The sequence below is a fragment of the Elephas maximus genome, chromosome 1 (assembly GCF_024166365.1).
Source record: "Elephas maximus indicus isolate mEleMax1 chromosome 1, mEleMax1 primary haplotype, whole genome shotgun sequence".
Lineage (NCBI taxonomy): Eukaryota > Metazoa > Chordata > Mammalia > Proboscidea > Elephantidae > Elephas > Elephas maximus.
The window spans coordinates 19,592,959-19,611,630 of record NC_064819.1 but is presented as its reverse complement, the minus strand read 5'-3'; the positions used below and the strand labels follow the sequence as shown (position 1 = coordinate 19,611,630).

General features: G+C 45.6%; 1 protein-coding gene and 1 pseudogene across 2 annotated transcripts in view; both read right to left on the bottom strand.

Annotated features, from left to right (window-relative positions):
• The window catches only part of XXYLT1 (xyloside xylosyltransferase 1), a 238,395-nt gene that overhangs the window by 129,776 nt on the left and 89,947 nt on the right, over nt 1–18,672 (bottom strand). The window lies entirely within an intron of this gene.
• On the bottom strand, nt 3,523–6,165 carry LOC126057199 (mitochondrial import inner membrane translocase subunit TIM14-like; annotated as a pseudogene).

Below are 18,672 nucleotides of genomic sequence, written 5' to 3'. Positions count from 1 at the left end.
TAAAAATGATGAAGTACCTATACACCAGATACTGGGTAGGTACTTTTATAAATTTTACCTCATTTAATCCTCACAAGTAGGGTTTATTGTCCCCATTTTCAGTTTTCTCCCCAAGATACAGACCATATTTCACTGTTTTCATCTCTGTTTACCAAGGTCAAGAGAAGGCCCTCTATGAGCCTGATAAGAATTGCATGAGAACATGGATAAGTCAAAACCCTGGCCCCTGGGCTGGGAGTCCAGACTCCAATTTCCATTCAAAACGCCAACCTAGCCTTCCTATGGAGCAGGTCTCTAACCTTTTCACCATCAGGAAACCCTCCTTACAATTTTTTCCCATCAAAGATTTACAAGGGAAAAGATTCTGTCTACCACACAGCACTGATGCACATGGATTTTCTTAATTCATTTCTCTAATTATATTCTCATTTCCTTTATTTAGCTTTTATATTAATTAAATAAAAAGTTACTTATTTCAATTTTAATTAAAGACATAGAACACAATGCTGAGTGGACAAAACGGCAGCCGAAAGCAAAAAAAAAAAAACAGTTTCAACCTCTAAATATTTCAGTGTGAACTTCCCAAAAAACAAGGGCACTTTGTCATGACAGTACAAACATCAAAACTAGAAAATTAACATTAACATATCACTGCCATTTAATCTACAATCCCATTTGAAATTTGTCAATTGTCCCCCCAAACAAAATTTCTTGTCCAGTATTGCATTTAGCAGTCACGTCTCTTAGTGTCTTCTAAGACCCTATGGCTTCAGAGACCCCAGCTGGGGACCACAGCTTCTGAGCACATTGCAGAGAACACCCAAATTAGCCCATCATCATCCCTGAGTGTGATTAGTAAGGCCTGGTATGGTTACGGAGCCCTGGTAGTGCAGCAGTTAAAGCGATGGATTGCTAGCCGAAAGGTCGGCAGTTCAAAACCACCAATGGCTCCAAGGGAGAAAGATGCAGCAGTCTGCTTCCATAGAGATTTTCAGCCTTGGAAACCCTATGGGGTAGCAATGAGTCAGAATCAACTCAACAGCAGTGGGTGGGTGTGGCTACATCTCCACCCTTCTCTTCATAGTGCCTCAATTTCCTCAGCTAGAACATGAACGAAATTAAACACAGTTCAGACACGGCTCACAAAAAACTACTCTCAAGCATTTTCATTAATGTGGTCTGTCTGTTCCAGGAGTGATCAAGTGACGAGCACCTTGCTTTCCAGGGCTGCCTGTGGAGGGGCTGGCTTTGGTACAGGCAGAGGCCCTCTGGCCTGGGGCTGCTGGAGACTTTCCAAGAGGGTCACTGAAACCCCCGAGTGCTCAGATGACACTCCCAAAACCACAACAAGAGTAACTTTGACACTTCCTCCTCTTCCAATCCTGCTGTAGCAGGTAACACCAGAACCTTACAGTGAGGGAAGAATTTCTTGGCACAGCCTACCATCTGGCAGGAGCTAAGCTGTTTGATAAATTACGTACCATTTTGGTCAACTATGCAGTATTCCAAAAGAGAATTTCATGAGCAAGAAGGGGATGGCTGCATAGTAGAGGCACTTCTAGCACTTTTCTTTCTTTTTTTTTTTTTAAACATGTAATCCAGTGGGCTCTACCTTGTTTCATGAAATGCGAACTTAGGAATTTTAGGCAAATGTGAGTTGGCAGGACACTAGGTTAGAGTCCTGGCTTACAGGTCTGGCTCTGCCACTGAGTTCAATCTTCAGCAAGTCACTTCCTTTCTGGGCATCAATTTTTCCAGGTTGTAAAGATAGGGGGTTTGGGATAGATGGTCTTTAAACCCCTCCCAGGCCCGCCACCCTGGGATTCTGATCAGAGGGAGGGCTTTCTGCCTCACGTGTGACCCATCTGTTTTTTTCTCAGAATAGCACAGATAGATATCAGGCACAGAAGATATGCCCCACTGTGTCGCTCTCCCCCATGCCAAGCCAATTGAGTCATAAAGCCCCTACTGTGTGATACACACCGTGCCAAGTACGGAAGAGATTCATAAGTGAATAAAGCATAGTTCCTAGCCTCCAAAGATGCAAGTCCAGGAGGATTTTCATTATATAGTCACTGCTGCTGCTGTTTCCTTTTTTTCCTTATCAGCATTACTTATGATTATCAACTATCACCATAAGGAAACTAACCATTCTCTAGTATCTACTGTTCGAGACACTCAAATACTTTTCAGCTTCGCAATTTCCACGTTACAAGTGTAGAAAATTAAGGTGCCTAGTAGCCGACTAACTTGCCTAAGATCATACAGCTCGTGATAGTGCAGGAATTCAAGTCATGCCTCGCTGGTTTTAGAGTCTGAGCTCTTTTGCCTCACCAAGCTCCACTTTAATGGAATTTATTTCTAAATTAGCCCACACACTGTGCCAGTTATCTGTTGCTGCATAACAAACGACCCCAAAGCTTAGAGGCTTCAAAGAGCAATGGATTACTAGTCCTCATCGTTCTGTCGGTCAGCCAGGCTTAATTGGATGGTTCTCATGTGGAGTCTCTCATGTGGATGCAGGAAAATGGTGGCTGGGGCTGGAGTCATGTCAAGGCTCAACCAGACTAGACAACCAAGATGTTGTTGTTGTTAGGTGCCATCAAGTCAGTTCCGACTCATAGTGACCCCATGCACAACAGAAGGAAGCACTACCAAGTCCTGCACCATCCTCACAATTGTTGCTATGTTTGAGACCATTGTTGAAGCCACTGTATCAATCCATTTCATTGAGGGTCTTCCTGTTTTTCACTGACCCTCCATTTTACCAAGCATGACGTGCTGTTCCAGGGACTGATCCCTCCTGACAACATATCCAAAGTATGTGAGATGTAGTCTCGCCATCCTACCATCTAAGGAGCATTCTGGTTGTACTTCTTCCAAGACAGATTTGTTCATTCTTTTGGCAGTCCATGGTATATTCGATATTCTTCACCAACACCATAATTCAAAGGGATCAATTCTTCTTCAGTATTCCTCATTCATTGTCCAGCTTTCACATGCAAGATGACCAAGATAGCTCACCTGTCTTGCTAGCGGTTGATGCTGGCTGTCAGCAGAGAGCTCTGCTGGGCCTGCCAACCACAGCACTTTCATGTGGGCTTGCTCTAGGGTTTGGGCTTCATACAGCATGGCAGTTGGGTTCCAAGCAGGAGCTGGCCAACAGCAAGTGTTCCAAGAGACCCAGGAAGAAACTGCAAAGGCTTCTTGTGACCTAGCCTCAGAACTCATGCAGTTCATGGTATATGTTATATTCATACTTTGGACATGTTATCAGGAGGGACCAGTCCCTGGAGAAGGATATCGTGCTGGTAAAGTAGAGGGTCAGCAAAAAAGAGGACGACCCTCAACGAGATGGATTGACCCAATGGGCTCCAGCATAACAACGACTGTAAGAATGGCATAGGACTGGGTAGTGTTTCATTCTGTTGCACATAGGGTTGCCATAAGTCAGAACTGACTCGACAGCACCTAACTTAGAACAACAACAGTATGGACTTTAAAATGTATCCTATATTTACTTCAGTATTTAGCTTAACCTTCCAGTAAATCTCTAGCCTCACTCATTTCAGCTGCTATATAAGGAGATCCTCCCTTGTCTGGGTGATGTAAGGGCATAATTTGTCAACGAGCATCTCTTATTTTTGCCTTTATTGGCTGTACAGCTTATACCTACTATTAATGCACCATCCCATTTCATCACTTTGGGCTCAAATCTACCACCCCTGAAGGCAGATTTTGGTAGGCTTTGATGAACTTGTTTTACTTGAGGCTCCACATGCTTCACGGTTTGCAAAATAATGTTATTGTTGTTAGGTGCAGTCGAGTTCATTCCAACTCACAGTAACCACGTGTGACAGAGTAGAACCGCCCCACAGGGTCTTCTAGGCTGTAATCTATATAAGAGCAGATCATCGGGCCTTTCTCCCGCAGAGCCACTGGGTGGGTTTAAACCACCAACCTTTTGGTTAGCAGCTGAGTGTTTAACCACTGCACCACCAGGGCCCCATTCGGTCTACAAATCCTGCAGCAGCAACGGTCAGTTCAACTGCTACTACCATACTGGTCATGGTTCCGGCTCAGCTCTCCTGCCTCCATGGGAAGTGCAGGTCGCCCTGGCCCAGAAACCATAGCTATCAACCTCACACCTCCACTGGAGAGCGACATAGCCACCAGCAGGTACAAACAAAAACATTTTTTAAAGGAATTAATTAACCATCTCATAGAAAAATACCCATTTTCAGGCAATGTATATCAGATTTACATTGATTTACACTGGCATTTAAGGCATATTGCCATGACCTCAAATTTCTTCAGGATTCTTTCTCAAGGCAGCCAGAGGCACTCATTTTTATAACTTTTTTCCTAAGCTAAGTCCAGCTAGAAACTTCTGCCTTCCTCTTCCTTTACCACAAGGTGGTTTACTGGGCTTCCAAATGCATTTTTCAGAGGAAAAGCCAACATTAAGTTGGAGTTACCTCGCCTATTTTTTTTCCTTGTCATTTATTTAATTATATTCAGGCTACATTTTCCCCATCTCCTCTTGCCAAGCACAGCCAAGGCAAATGGCAGACATTCTGAGTATCTGAGCAGCTTTGAAAACCCCTCAAGTCTACTTGGATGGGTCTTTCTCCCAGAGTCCAATTTGCATTCCCAGAGGCTCAAGGCCTAGAGGATCCAACCATGAAAAAGCAGCCTCAGAGGTACGTGAGGAAGTGTGAATATGAACAGGAAAGTTCAGTCAACCCTCTGTGGCACGGTTACATGAGGCAAAGCAATCCCCTTCCTGTCATGTCTAAATGGCTGATGGCTGTGTATACATCACCACGGACAGGAGAGCTGAAACAGATAAAGTTGCCACCACCTAAAAATGCGGACACCATCTAAACCCAACACCAAAAGCAGCCAGGGGGCTTCCCTCTGAGTCACAGCCACCAAAGAATGCAGGGTAACCCTGGACTGGAAATTCAACCTCATCCTCCTGGACTTGAGTATGGAGAGAGCAGGGTACCTAGGCAGGGGATGAGTTCTTCTGGTGACCCCAGCCTCCCCAAAGAAAGGACTGAGTTCTCCTGGTAACCCCAGCCTCCACAAAGGAGGGCTGGTCCTCAACAGCCCAGCCTGAGGTCTCTTCTGGAGTCCACACCTATCAGCAGCTCTGTAAGCCGGAGAACAGTGATTTGTTGAGTCAGTCAGTACTATTTTTACACGGTCACTTTCCAACCATAAACCCACACTTCAGATTTCATTGTTTTGGGTAGATTAAGAAATCCGACTTGGTCTTTCTTGTGGTTTAATTTCCTGTATGCCTGAACAAAGGAAAAAATTTCAGCATTTCTATGGAAACATGACATTTTAACCTTCGCTTGGCAAGATGGTGTCCTGATTATTGGTGTCTTGATTGTATTCTCAACATACACTGCTCCGATAAATAAGCAGGACCTGCCACTCCTTTCCTGCACCACGGCAGGAGGATTCACACAGGTCTCTCTCTGTTCTGGTTACTGGGGTGCCAGGTCAGGGCAGATTTGCTCTCTGACCATTAAAGTTCACCGTCAAGAGATGAAGCGGCCTCCGTGCGATTCATTTAACAGCTATTTGTGACTTCATTAGAGCCACTAGTGGTAAACATCCAGGTATAGAGTCTGATAACTGCCAGTGGCGAAAGGGTTGAACAGTCTTAAAGTTATTACCAAATAGTTTCAATTAGAAAGGCAGGCATGACTGCGTCATCATAGAAACACCAAACACATACCTGAAGAAAAAAGGATGCTCCTTTCTGAGGAAGCCAGTAAGAGTCTTGTTTTCTCCTAAAAATACTTTCACCTCCAGTTACATCTTCAGTACAGTCATAAGCCTTGGTAACTTTAATGGCCTTCATATAAACAAAGTCTCTAAAACTTCAGAGTCTTCCTGACCATCAAATCATGTCTAGCTCAGGCATAGCTGTGACTTTCTGCACAAGAATGGGGTCCTTTTCACTTGAAGAATATAATCAGTGCTACTGAATTATACAAGTAGAAATTGCTGAATTGGTGTATGCTCTGCTCTGTATATTCTCAACAACAACTACAAAAATAAAATAAATTATAAGAAAAATAATAAAGAATGAAGTTTTCCTTTTCAAAAGAAAAACCTGGAGTGCCATGAAATTTTCCTTTTGTACCTAATGAGAGACTTGAGATGCTGTAATAAAAAGAGAAACTAGATGTTGTTTAGAAGAAGCAAACTACTCAGGGGGAGAAACGCTCTCCCAGGAAGCAGACAGCTGGGCACTGCCGAGTGTGAGCACAGCCCTGAGGCCTCCCACTGGGCCTAGGGGTAGCACCAACCCGGTCTCTCTGATTTTCCCGCCAATGATACATGCAGGCCAATGACACACTGCCTTTTCTGTTGATGACTAATGACTTTCTGTGCTTCTAGTCATTCATCAAATACCTACTGCACACGTACTGTGTACCAGGCACTGTCCTAGCCCCTGCAGAGACAGTCACAGAAACACAGACAAGGGCCCCCTTCTCATGGAACTTACAGTCTAGCGTTGGGAGATGGTCAACAAACAGGCAAACCAAGAAGATGGCTTCAGACAGTGAAGGTGCTGTGGAGAAAATAAAATAGGGTGATGGGATAGAGCATGATATGACAAAGGGGCTATTGAAGTTGTGCCGGCAGGCAAGGCCTTTTGAAAAACCACAACATTTGAACTGAGACCTGAAAGATGGGGAAACAGAAATGCAAATATCTGTGGGAAGAGAGGTCAAAAGGGGGCACTAGTGCAAAGATCCTAAAGAAAAATTAGGGGATACGTTTAGTGCCTTGGAGACCAAAAAAAAAAAAAAAAAAGGCAGTGGGATAGGAGCCCAGCTGAGTGAGAGAGAGAGAGGTATAAAAATCACAGCTAGGGAGAGAGCTGTGCAGGTCCCAGAGCCTGGAGGGCCCTCTTGAGGCCAGTGACAGATTCAAGGCAGGAGAAAGAAGTGACCAGATTTGGTCAGGAGCCCCGGTGGCACAACGGTTAACTGCTCGGCTGCTAACAAAAACGCTGGCGATTCAAACCCACCCAGCAGCTCCACGGGAGAAAGACCTAGTGATTTGTCTCCATGTAGATTAAAACCAATCAAATCCATTGCCCTCAAGTAGATTCTGACTCATAGCAACTCTATAGGACAGAGTAGAACTGCCCCATAGGGTTTCCAAGGAGCGGCAGGTGGATTAGCACACCCTGTGGGACAGTTCTACACTGTCACATGGCATCGCTATGATTTGGAGTCAGCTCAATGGCATCTCACCACAATAACCAGGCTGACCAGTACTCCCACTCTGTAGACTTGGCACGCTTCTGTGGTACTACTCACATCCAGACGTTCTGGCATACAATTTGGCACGTACCTCAGGCAACCTGGCGCTCTGGACAATGCTCCCAAGATGAAAATGCTCAGCCTGGGAGATGTAACAGAGCATTCCCATTTAGGGAACTGCTCCATTCCTGCATTTTGGGTCCATCGCCTAACTCTTATGAGTCTGGAGTCCAAAGACAGAAGGCGTGGCTGCTGCTCCTCAAGACAGAAAATCCAAGGCAGGCTTAGGGAAGCACGTGTTCTTTCCTTCCCGGCTTCTCCCTCGTCATTATGGTCTGCTTCTCGTCCTGCTCTTGTCAAAACAATTCTTTTCCTCTCCCCAACCAAGCTGGGAAAAGTTGCACATTCAGGCAAACCAGGGCAACATGAGGGTAGAAAAATAACACTGTGGGCCCCTTCCCACACCCCTACCCCGCCCACATATTTGCATTCCGGTGAAAGCAGGCTCGTGATCATCAAGAGCAGTGAAAACAGACAAGTGGCCGTAAGAGGACTCTACATGGCCTAACAGCCAGCTGTCAGCGAGTGGAGAAGGGCGTGTTCGTCCGTCTCAGTCATTCAGTCCTCAGCCGGATAAATGGATCATGTCTGGCAGTCTGGTTGGTGCCAGGATTGAAGAGACAGAGACGAACATAACAAGGCCACGCACTCAGGAAGCGTACAGACTACTGATGGTTGTCACTGCCGGGAGCCATCAGGTTGATTCTGACTCATAGCGACCCCGTGTGTTACAAGAGTAGAGCGGCCCTGTAGGGTTTTCTGGGCTGTAATCTTGTGGGGAGCAGATCACCAGGGCTTTCTCCCTCGGAGCCGCTGGGTGGGTTTAAACTGCCACCCTTTCAGTTAGCAGCTGAGCAATTAACTGTTGCAACACCAGGGCTCCTTAAACTAACGTGGCTGTAGACCTGTCCGTAGGCTTCCAAGGCTGTCAGTCTTTATGGAAGCGGACTACCACATCTTTCCCCCGTAGAGTGGCTGGTGGGTTTGAACCGCCAACCTTTTTGGTTAGCAGCTGAGCGCTTTAATCGCTGCACCACCAGGGCTCCTAAAATATCTAATAGTGCATATATAATACTGTAAAACATACAATATTGTCGCAAATACTATAGGATTGTCAGTATGTCAAATATATGTTAATGTATATATGTGTGTACACATATCCACATAGGAAACTGGAAGAAAATATGCTAAAAATTTCACTGTGATAAAATGTGCAATTATTTTCTTTTTTATCTTTTCAAAACAGGCATGTATTGCTTTTAAAGTAAAAACTTTTTTTTTTTAAATCAAAGCTTTGAAGCACTTCCCTGTTCTGCTGGCCAGTCAGGAGGCCCTTCTGGCCCAGCACCACGTGGCACAGTCCTGTCCAGCTTGGAGGCAGGGCCGTACACAGCCATTTGTGGCCACAAAAGACTGGGCCTCCAAAGGGAGCAACCACAGGTAATGAACATGGGCTCCTTCTCAGCTAGGCTGAAGTCAACCGTTTCTCATCTGGTCAACTACCTCCCCAAGTCCCTGCCTTGCTCCCGCTGACTCCTGGGATGGGGAAAGTGCACGAACCAGGACCAACATTTACCAAGCCACCCTAGCCTTTCCACCAAGTCCGAAAGTCTTGGATGGGAAGGCAAGACGGACATCCAGAAGTTCCAGAGAGCTGAGCGGATTCCTGTGACCCAGAGGCCAGCATTTTCAGCAGCAGAGAAGAGAGCAGACACCATGGTTCTCTGGTGGAGACAGGAAGTCAATACCACTCATGGGGTCCCAGTCACACATTGTCTGACTCATTGTGGCCCCTGAGCCCACTTCCTCATCTATGCAAACAGGGGCTAGAGCTAGATGCTCCCTTAGGCCCCCTTCAGTTTTAACACCCTACAACTAACGACAGCAGTACTTACTCTAAGGAGGTAGCCCACCTCAGTGGGGCTGGACACCAAGTAATGTTCTGATTTTTATAAGGCCTGGCAGGGGAACACTTCCTGGGCACACTCAATATGTGGCAAAAACTTGCATGGCATTCTATTTTTATTAACTGGATCCTAATTTCTCAGTGATTAAAAGCATCATCTTGAAGATCTTCCATGTTCCTTCCTGGTTGTCCTCAAATGGCCAATGACCTTCCTATTTCTCTGAATTTCCTTCTTCCCTCCATCCCCACCACAGCAGTCGGATTACTCTAGGGGAAAATACAGGCCCAGGGGAATCACTTTTAAAGGAATCTCTGGATAAAGGGCCTCCATTTAGGTCAGAGGCACTGCTCTGCTCCCTGACTCAGTACCTGCTAGCTGCCCGGTGGGGCACAGAGCTCCTGCCAGGGGGTCACGGCTCTCGTTCTGAGAGGCAGGGACTAGAAGACAACTGTCCCCTTTCCTTAAAGGAAAGCGAACAGCTGTCACCCCAGGATGTCTCCCCCATTTTGGGATGTGTGCCAAGGGAACCCTGGCGAGCACAGTATCTGGCTTTCTCACTTTGCAGGGAGGCAGGGTGACATGGTTAGGGTCACTCAGCCAGCGACTGGACAGTAAGCCTGAGGTACAAGAACACCAGGCCATGCAGAGTCTTCTCTGAGTTAAATGAAGACGCTGGGCCATCCCATTTGCCAGCTTCATATAAACCAAGCGTCACACCAACCAGAGAATCCTGTCTTACTATCGGCAGTCAGGAAACCCTAGTGCTCCCCATCCCCATCTTTGCTTTAAAGCCCTCGGAACCTCTAAAGGACGCAGCCTTTCACGTTCCCTTCTCATAGGGAGCAGAGGAATGGGGTGCCATGATGAGAGGCCCACTCATCAAGTCCAAGGACCTGCTCGAACGCCTGCTCACTGCACCCCATTCATTTTCTTCTTAGGACTTCCCACAATTTGCAAGGAAACATTTATTTATTTACTTATATCGTGGTCTGCCACAAGACTGAAAGCTCCACGAGGATTTGTACTGTTAGGACTTACCACAGTGCTTGGCCTATTCAACAACTATTGCTTTAAAAAAGAAGAAAATCCAAGGCCTTCTCCAAGAATTAGATTTACCTCACAGGGAAATACTCCTCCTAACTCTTTTTCAGGACGAGTGGTACATCATATAGCTACCACTTACTTTTTATACCTCTGGGGTTCATTGTGAAGCTACTGTCCCACCAACTGTGTGTGCTGCTGGCAAGCAAAGCCCTAGATACCAGATGAAAATGGAAAAACAGGCACATGCTACAAATCGCTGTTTTCACAGGGTATCATATGACTTGGTGCTGAACCATTTAATTTTTGGCAGGAAAAACATGAATTTTGAATTTTTTTTTAATTTGGTACACATACGTACTTCTGGACTCTGGGGGTAGAGCTTGTGTTCACAAGGGGTACACATATGTACCTCTGGACCCCAAGGGTACGATTTGTGCAATGAGGCATAAAACAAAAACCATGTGACCTACCAAAAACTCAGACACATTCAATAATTCAGCATGCCCTCCATTACTGAAAACACAGAGTATCAACAAAAAACTAAAAGGAAAAAATAACTGGGCCATGAAAGGGTTAACAAGCTTAGTGCCTGGTGATGGCAACTGTAAAAACCAACTATACCACAGAGCAGTTATGGGCCACAAAGGTGGAGTGTCAAACCCTCCTGGGGTGGGGTAGTCAGGAAAATAAACACAGGAAGTAACACTTGACCTAAATGTTCAGAAGACAAGTGGCAGGACCTTCCAAGTAATGAGAGAGGCCCATAGGTAGACAGAGCACAAGGCAAAGCCAACCAACCAGTAGGGAGACCACCCTGTAACACTGGAACAGGGTCCTGGATGCACTGTTGTTGTTGTTAACTGCTATCACATCAGTCCCCGACTCATGGAGGCCCCATGTACAAAGGGATCAGTCTGTTGTAATCCACAGGTTTTCAAAAGTAGATTGCTAGATGTTTCCTCCCAATCTGTCTTAGTCTGGAAGCTCTGCTGAAACCTCTTCAGCATCACAGCAACACATAAAGCCACCACCAACAGACTAGTAGTGGCTGTACTTGCGGTGCTTTGGCCGGGAATTAAACCTGGGTATCCCAAAAAAGCAAGACTTCTACCACTGAACTACCACCGGCCCCTCCTGGATGCTTTCCCAAACTAGTATTAGCGGGTGGCAGGGGTACAGGGCAATGGGAACTTAGCAACCAGAATGGAAGTATTTCAATATTTTAACAGCCAGGGTGGCCATGTAGTGTGGCCACAAGACAAGCCCAATGGACAGAAACAGAGCAGAAGCTATCAAGTGATGTGTAAAAGTGGGAACTGGTGAGAGTTAGTGACCATCTGTAGGAGGAATGAGGAAGGAAGGGAAGGCCAAGATGTCCCCTGTTTCTGTCTTGGGTAACCCATCATTCACCAAGCTAACAAAAGGACAAACTTAGGACAAGGAAGACAATTAGTTCTGTGTTATCTACATTGACTTTGATGTACCTGTGAGATACTCAGTTGGTGATTTCCAGAGACAGGGTATGAGTGTGGACTTTTTAAAAAGAGGTCTCAGGTGGAGATAGTTGTAACAGACATTAATAGCATTCACCCATACTCTGTCCTCCTGGTTCCTGGCAGTTAGGTTGAGCCACAAAACTAGATCCCGGCTAACAGACTGTGAGCAGAAGTGATGGGTGTCACTTCTGAACTACAGTAGTGAAAAGTCACTGCACAACCTCATCTACCTTTCCCCCAGAAGCTGTGTATTTCAGATGGCGTAGATCCAGGATGGAAACAGCCTGGACCCCTGAGTCACTGCTTGGAAGGAAACAGCCCTAAAGAGCCATTGTGCCCAGAGTAAAATTTGCTTGTGGAAGGTGAAAAAAAAAAAAAAACTTTTATTTATTACAAGCCATTGAGCTTTCAGGGAGTGTTTGTTACTGCAGCTCAGCCTAGCCTAGCCTCACTAGTAACAAAGTCATCAGCATACAGGTGGTAGCTGAAGTTAAGTCATGGTTGAGGTGAACATGCACAATATTTGATCTGCCCACACACCCGAAAGATATGACACATTTTTTTTTAACAACAGTTCCATTCTTCAGTAATGACCTTAAAAGGGGAAAAGGTACCCAACTGTCCCATCCTGTACCATAATCTTGGGTGGAGGGGGTGACATGGACTGAATTATGTTCCCCAAAAAATGTATGTATCAATTCAGCTAGGCCATGATTCCCCGTATTGTGTGGTTGTCCTCTAATTTGTGATTGTAAGTTTATGTTAGAGAAGATGAGGGTAGAATTGTAATTTTATGTTACATAGGATTAGGGTGGGATTGTAAACCCAGGTCATATCCCCGATTCAATGGAAAGGGAGTTTCCCTGGGGTATGGCATGTGTCACCTTTTCTCTCGCAAGAGATAAAAGGAAAGGGAAGTTAGCAGGGAGTTGGGGACCTCATATCACCAAGGAAGCAGTGCTAGGAACAGAGTGAGTCCTTTGGACCGAAGGTTCCTGTGCTGAGATGCTCCCAGACCAAGGAAAGACTGAATCAGAAGGACCTTCCTCCAGAGCCGACAAAGAGAGAAAGCCTTCCCCTGGAGCTGATACCCGAATTTGGACTTGTAGCCTACTAGACTGTGAGAGAAAAAATTTGTTTGTTATAGTCATCCACTTGTGGTATTTCTGTTACAGCAGCACTAGGTAACTAAGACGGGGGGCTATATGTTTTTGCTGTTGTTAGTTACTATTGAGTCAATTTCAACTCATGGCGACCCCATGATGCAGAGCAGAACTGCCCCACAGGGTTTTCAAGCTGTGACCTTTCAGAAGCAGATCACCAGGCTGGTCTTCCGAAGCACTTCTAGGTGAGCTCGAACCACCAATCTTTCAGTTAGTCGAGCACGTATCCACATAATCTTGGGTGGAGGAGGACTACATAGAATTTTTAAATCTACCTTCAGGTAGATTTACCTCCAGGTAATTCTGATACCCTAGTGCCCATCCTCCACCCCCACAAACTAAGAATAAAAAAATAACTGGCATAAAATGAAAGAAGCAGGTCTTGACTATAATCCCAGTTCTGTTGCTCAGTCTCAAACACAACAGTCTGCACTTGTGAGCCATCAGTGTGCACCATGTCTAACACCCTGGTACAATTCATCATGTTTAGGGATGGATTATAACTCAAAAGAGATTCACTCAAGATGTTGACAAGGCTGGAGAACTGGAGTAGAGTACGTCATGAATTTGTATCTCACCCACGGTCTGCATGTGATAACTCCTTACGGTCGCCCAGGGACTCTGAACATGCAAAAGGCAGAAGTTTGGGTTGGAAATGACAATATGAATAGCTCAATCCAAAGAGGCAAAAGTCACTGTTCCCATGGCAACACTCCTTACCTCACAGAGCACACGGCTACAGGGTCTGCTGAAAATGTGATTTTAGATGTAGGACATGGCCAACCACTCAGAACCAATGGGAAGAAGCTCTAAAACCTTGCCTGGAAACAAATCTCCAGGCCTGTTGACAGCTGATACACACCCTCCAGCAAGCCAGGGACCACTCACCACCCTCTCTCTCTGGGCCTTCACATCAGCACACCCAGCCAGGAGTTCCTCCTCTAGGAAAGGGTAGGGTCTTGCTCAGAAACGCTTTGTCCCTTCCTCAGGCTTCAGCAGGGACCCTCCTGCCAAACTGCTCCTCACCCTTCAAGACCCCGTACAAATGGCACCTCCTTTTTGTAGACTTTGCTGACTGCCTGTGCAGAATTGCTTGCACCCTTACAGTATTATTTTCTCATAATTCTATTATGTATGTTTAGTCACTTGCATGTCTGTGATGTTCACTAGGCAGTGAGCTTCCCAAACGTATGGGCTGTGTCTAACCACACTTTTCTCCCTAGCCCCTGGAATAGAAGCTGAAAAGGACCTCCAGTGAAGGAATTCAGTATGCCCTCTTCAGTTTTATTTTGTAAAATATTATCATCAAGGACTGTCTTAGTTATGTAGAGCTGTTATAACAGAAATACCTCAAGTGGATGGCTTTAGCAAACAAATTTATTCTCTCGCAGTTTAGGAAGCTGTAAGTTCAAAGTCAGGGTGCCAGCTCCAGGGGAAGGCTTTCTCTCTCTGTCGGTTTTGGGGAAAGGTCCTTGTCATCAAACTTCCCCTGGTCTAGGGGCTTCTCAGCACAGGGACTCTGGGTCTAAAGGATGCACTCCCCTCCTGGCACTTCTTTCTTGGAGGTATTAAGTGCCCCCCCCGCCCACCAACTCTCTTTTATATCTCAAAAGAGACTGACTCAAGATACAACCTAATCCTGTATACTCAATCCTGCCTCATTAACATCATAGAGGTTAGGATTTACAACACATAGGATAAACTCATCAGATCAGAAAATGGTGGACGATCACACAATACTGGGAATCATGGCCTAGCCAAGTTGATGCACATTTCTGATGGACACAATTCAACCCATAACAAGGACTTATAAGAAGATAGAGAAGCATACCTGGCAGCTTTGTTAAGGTCATGAAACAGAGGCACAGAGTGGTGAGTGGGAAGGGCAAAGGAATCAGGGTCTGGAACAACCTGGAGCAGCAGGATCAATGAGCCAAACCAAACCTGGTGAAATTTAATGGGAACAGATATGAAGACATGCACTGGCATTGTGTTAGCCAACCACACAAGTTCAGGGCCAAGAGTAATAAAAAAAAATATCTTAGTAGTAGCTGTTTATGGTGATGGAAAATTTGGCAATGGATATTGGCAACAATGCACAGCAAGATTAACGTAACTGATGTTACTAAATTATACACGTGAAAAATCTTGAATTGGCAAATGATGTGTTATCTATATCTTTATAACGATAAAAAACTGGGGGATGGAAATACTGTATGTCTTGATTAAGGTATTTGTTTCAGGGGTGTATACATCTGTCAAAACTAATTGTTCTATGCACTTAACGATGTGTGCATTTCACTATATGCACATTTTTACCTCAATAGATAATAAATTAAAAGGGGTATAATAGCCTATTTCCACCTTTGATGTTTGACTGCCGACAATTTCTAAGGCCTATGCTACCCTTTTCCCCTTCTGCCCCACATCTGAGGAAGCCGATAGGGAAGACTGGGTACTCCCACCTTTGGCATGAGCATGATGTTCAAACCACGCAAGCCCCAGCCTATATGCCATGGGAACCCTCACCCCAGTCGTACCCCCTCACCATCATAAAACCTAAGCCAGTCCTTTCACCATCTCTCAAGCCATTTTTAGACCAGCTTGGGAAGCCTACCCTGCTCTCCCCAGAAAGCTTCATCTCTGCTTGGCTAATGAGGGTTGAGCACACACAAAAAATATCCAAGTGACGTCACAGAACTAAGTTTAGGCAGAGTCTTGCGTGCAGAGGACATGGCATGAGAGATGAAGAAGTGGAGAAGGAGTGGTGGAGTTATCCCCAACGTATGTGTGGACACTGAACAAAAGCTCATCTGTGGGCCTGGTGTTTTTCCCTAATGAAAGAGAAATAAAGGTGCTTATTTCTTTTAGAAGACAATACTTCAGAAACATTGCTTCCCCTGAGGACTTGGTTGGCTTCCTTCTTTCCGATAATGATGGCTATGTAATGGTGACAATCTCCCATTTGCACTGGCTTCTGGGAAGCAAGGAATTGAATCTGAAGATCTTGTTAGGGCTGTCAAGTCACTTGGACTCATAGTGACCCCATGTACAACACAATGAAACACTCCCCAGTCCTGCGCCATCCTCACAATCTTTGTTATGCTTGAGCCCATTATTGCAGCCACTGTGTCAATCCACTTTGTTGCTACGTATATCTTTTTTTTTTTAATGAGGTCTATTCTTTCATCTTGTATATACTTGCCCCTTGGTCCTAAGTCTGTTTTTTTGTTTGTTTTAGTTTTGTGTTATTTTAGTAAACATTTCATGTTCTCTGAGGAATATGACAGGGGCTTAAATAGGTACAGGATAATAATAAATGTCAACAAAAAAAGTACAAGGAGTGAACACTGTTTGAGTGCTCACCATCTGTTGAGTATTGTTTCCAGCTCTTCCTGTGTATAAGCCTGTGTATAAGCTCATTTGGTTAGCACAACAGCCCTTGAGCTGGGGATATTATTATTCTCTTCATTTCACAGATGAGCAAGCCTCAGCCTGGAGTGGGGTCAGTGGCGTACCCTCAGGTGGTAACTGGCAGAGCTGGGGTTTGACCCGTGCAGCTCTCCTCCTTGGCTCGTACCCTAACCACTACACTGTACATGGAAATACATGGGGAGATGAATGAAGTATCTGATTTCTTCACAGACAATGGTTAAGCTTACAGACTATGTTCAGAGGTTATTTCCTAATGATCTTTAGTATTTTTCTTGACAGTCCTGGGTCCCCAAGACTTCCAACGGGATATGCTGCTACAAACACACTTTCTACCTAGCTCAAGAGATACCCTACTTCTCCAGTCCAATTCCAAACCAGTAGGATTGAAAACTGCCATTTGTTCAGTTCTTGCCTGTGACAGATTCTGTGAAAGTCACCTTACATATATTCTCATTAATCCAAGACCCCTGATTCCTACTGACCGTCTTTCCAAATATTACGCCAGCCAAGCCACTTAACCAGGGGTGTGTTCATGGGCAAGTTGCTTCATTTCTCTGTGCTGGATTTTCTCACCTTGAAGGTGGGAATAACAACAGAACCAGCTTCCTACCTTTACACGGTGCCTGTGTGGAATAGGAGTTAACACACATAAAGCACTTAGAATAGTGGCCAAAGCCAGTTGTCATCAAGTAGATTCTGACTCATGGCAGCCCCATGTGCATCAGAGTAGAGCTAAAAGGGAGGGTCACATAACCATCCCCACCTCTGGGTACCCCTCTGTCCTTTCACGAGCCCCAGGAGCCCCTGTCTCCCCTCTTCCCACCTCTCCTCAATCGCTTCTGCTCAGATTTGCAAGCACTCTGTTTTCCTATGGACATCTCTTACTCCCTAAGCACACATGCGCTGAAGGCTGTAGAAGGCTCCACGATCTCCTGACACCTGCCAAGAACACTAAGCCTCTCCTCTCACTTAAGAAGTCTAAGTCACTTGTCTCCTAAATGCCTGGACCAGCTTCCTCAGCCTCCTTCTGGTACATGATAAGTTTCCCCAGAACTTGAAAGCCACCATAGAGCTAGTCCCTGGACTCTGTCATCCTCTTCTTCGAAACCATCCAATGCTAGTTCCCTGATCACAGTACCACAGACAGAACTCTTCACTGGATTTCAATGTGCTCCATGGGAATCCTCAAGGCCAGGCCATCTTTCAGGTCCATTCCAGAAAAGAATATATGAAAAAGCACTTATGTCATGGCATGAAAACACAAACCACGTTACTCCCTTGCTTGAAATTCTATCAATGACTACAAAACCCACTGTCCCCAAGATAAAGTCCCCAATTCTCAGCATGGCCCGGTATCCTGCTCTTCAACCGCTCTCCCCTGCTTTGTCTCACCTCACACACAGGGTGGCTGCAGGCCAGGACTCCATGCTGTGGAAGGGGAAGGACTAGGGTAAAGCAGAGAGATGGAACCCTAAGCGAGACATAGAAATGAACTGAGCAGCATCAAGGACTGGTCTGGGGCTTCAAGGGGACCTGGACACCACTCCTTGACCTTACCGTGAAAGGGGGTGTTAGGAATTAAATTGTGTCTCCCCAAAGAAGGTATGCTGAAGTTCTAACCCCTATACCTGTGAATGTGAGTTTGTTTGGAAATTGGAGTTTTCTTTTGTTATCGGTATGATAAATTAGGTATGGTGGGTCCAAATTCCTTTTGGAGCCCTGGTGGTGCAGTGGGTAAGAGCTTGGCTGCTAACCAAAAGGTCAGCAGTTCAAATCCAACATGTGGACACCCTATGGCGACAGTTCTACCCTGTCCAATACGGTTGCTATGAGTCAGAACCCACTCAACGACAACAGGTTTCTTTTTTTGATTTTAACCCCTTTTGAGTGGCATCTTATAAAAGGGCAGAAGAGCCACGGAGACAGAGTCACCCAGGGAGAAGACACCATGTGGAAACACATCCACCAGAAGCTAGAGAGAGGCAGTGTTAGAGCTCGCAGAAGGAATCTACATGGCCAATGGCCCGATGTGAATTTCCAGTCTCCAGAACTGTGAGACAACACGTCTCTGTTCTTTAAAACCACTCACTTTGTGGTATTTTGTTACTAGGAAGCTGATGGGATGGAGCAGAAGAGGAGCAGGGAAGAGGCAGCCACACAACACACCTGGCACAGCCGGCACACCTGGCAGGTATGGCCTCAGCCCCACAGATTCACCTCTGACTCCAGAGCCTGGTGTCTTCGTTGAAGCCACGGGAAGGGAGTGCCA